Consider the following 2,165-nt stretch of genomic DNA (forward strand, 5'->3'; position numbering starts at 1 on the left):
CCGCTTTCGGTCTACGAGGGTACGTAGACAACACTCTCCCCTCTCGTTGCTATGCATCACCATGATCTCCCCTCTCAATAGTGACAAATGTGCAACTCATATTTTTTTTATTTCTTATAAATCCCCCTTTCCTTTCCAAGTGTCTATTTTGTTGGATATATTTCTTAAGATTTATTGGCTTAGTTTTGTTTGTCCTTTTATTCTATTTTATATTGGTATTTCTTGCAATTGTTGTGGTTAATGTGGGCTTTTTCTAAGGATCCCAAAAATGGTTTATGTGGCATCAGAACTTCCATTTTTTTATTGGCATCAGAATTTCCATTTTTATTTTATATTTTGACCAACTTTTATTTTATACATGTTTCGGAGACAATGATTGCATAAATAATACTACATGCTCAGTTGGCATGTACGAACTATGGTAAGTTAGACATTTCTTAAGATTACGATTACTCATAATAGTAAGTGCTTTTGTTCATTCTTGCTTCCTTTTATCTTCTGTTGGTATTACTCTCACTGGTTGATGTAGATTTTTTTTAAGAATCTGAGCTATGACTTCAAATCTTCAATTTCTGTAGGAGAAATGTTAGCAAAATGGATAGTAAATTGGCTAAAGGGGGGCTTAACATGTCTCCTATGTTTATCTTCGGTGCTAAGAAATCGTCCTAGCATTTGTGTACCCATCTACTGTTTCCTAGTGCTGATACAGTTAAATTGTTCTCTTATGTCCCGGCCAAAAAAAAAAAATTGTTCTCTTATGTACAATTTAGGCTAGTTAAAATTGATCAAGATAACATCATGTCCCCTGACCGGGCGTTTATATATAAAAATATAGTTAAAATTGATCAAGATAACATCATGTCCCCTGACCAGGCGTTTATATATAAAAACATAGTTAAAATTGATCAAGATAACATCATGTCTCCTGGCCGCGTTTTCGGTCATCGATCACCTGGAAGCTTTGACAATGCTTGCGAGATGTCCATTTTTGGTACAACAGAAATTAATCATTGAACCATTCCACTAATTTCCAACATCACCACCAGTATTATTAATTGTTATGTATGTACATCAATGAAAGAATAGAAATAGAAGAAGAAGAAGAAGAATGTCTTCCAATGTTACACTGCCACCGCGTGATATAATAGACACACACAAAACTATACTAAACAAAAACAATGATGCTGTTGCAGCGACCTGACGGATCGAGAGCTACGCGCTTGATCGCCGACGGAAGCAGCACCGCAGCGACGGGAGGGAGCGATGGATCTGCAACAAGACGGGCAAAGCGAGCAGATCATGACCGAGTCGAGTCGTGTGAAAAAACTAGCTAGGAAGGAAGAAACAAACCAACAAAATACCCCTAAAAAAGACCCAACATAATAAGTGGAGCAAAATTAAGGCTGGGGCACTATCTGTAGTCAAACAAAGTGAACAAGAGCTTTGTGGAAATCGGTCCATTTCAGGGGAGAACTTGAATAAATTACAGCAGGGAGTGTCCATGCATGATCAAGAAGAACCATAGAGCAAGGATAAGTTCAGGGATGGATGGCCACCTACCTGCAGGAAGGGAGACAGCGAGGAGCGTCAGATGCCGGGCCGGAAGGATCCGACGAGGTCCCCTGTCCGGAAGGCGCGCGCGACGGCGGTGGCGCCGGCGAGGCAGGACGACACCCACACCACCAGGACCTCCCACACCATGTCCACGACGGACACGGTCATCGCCCACGGCATTGACATCGCGCGCCTGCCTCTCTCTGCTCTCCTCTCCCCTGCCACAACCAAGAAGAAGAAGAAGAAGAAGAAGAAGAAGAAGAAGAAGAAGAAGAAGAAGAAGAAGAAGAAGGTTCAACGATCCAACAGCTTCCGTGCATGGACCAGCAAGCCAGGCGGCGACTAAAACTGAATTAAAACCGAGACGAGCACACGCAAGATATCCATGACAGGCCAAAGTGCCCGTAAGTGTAGCATTTTTGTATCCCTGATCCGGGGGAAAAGACTGGATCCTGTGCGCACGTCACGGGCAGGCGGGCAGCTGCGCCCTGTTGCCGGGATGAGACGGAATTCAATGGAGAAAACGACCTAGTTAATGAATTCTCTCGCTGTCGCCTCACCGGCCTTCACGAGGGAGAGGGGAGAACACGTACGCGCGCTCCATCGAGCCC

At 43.5% G+C, this 2,165-nt stretch overlaps 1 long non-coding RNA gene across 1 annotated transcript; it reads right to left on the reverse strand.

Moving 5' to 3' along the window:
* Positions 1–1,003: 1,003 nt before the first annotated feature.
* Positions 1,004–2,165, reverse strand: LOC123108134 (uncharacterized). Its single transcript, XR_006451841.1, has 2 exons — positions 1,561–2,165; positions 1,004–1,269 (listed from the first exon to the last, which is right to left on the reverse strand). It is a non-coding gene; the product is annotated as an uncharacterized lncRNA (long non-coding RNA).

Source organism: Triticum aestivum, chromosome 5A (genome assembly GCF_018294505.1).
Source record: "Triticum aestivum cultivar Chinese Spring chromosome 5A, IWGSC CS RefSeq v2.1, whole genome shotgun sequence".
Classification (NCBI taxonomy): domain Eukaryota; kingdom Viridiplantae; phylum Streptophyta; class Magnoliopsida; order Poales; family Poaceae; genus Triticum; species Triticum aestivum.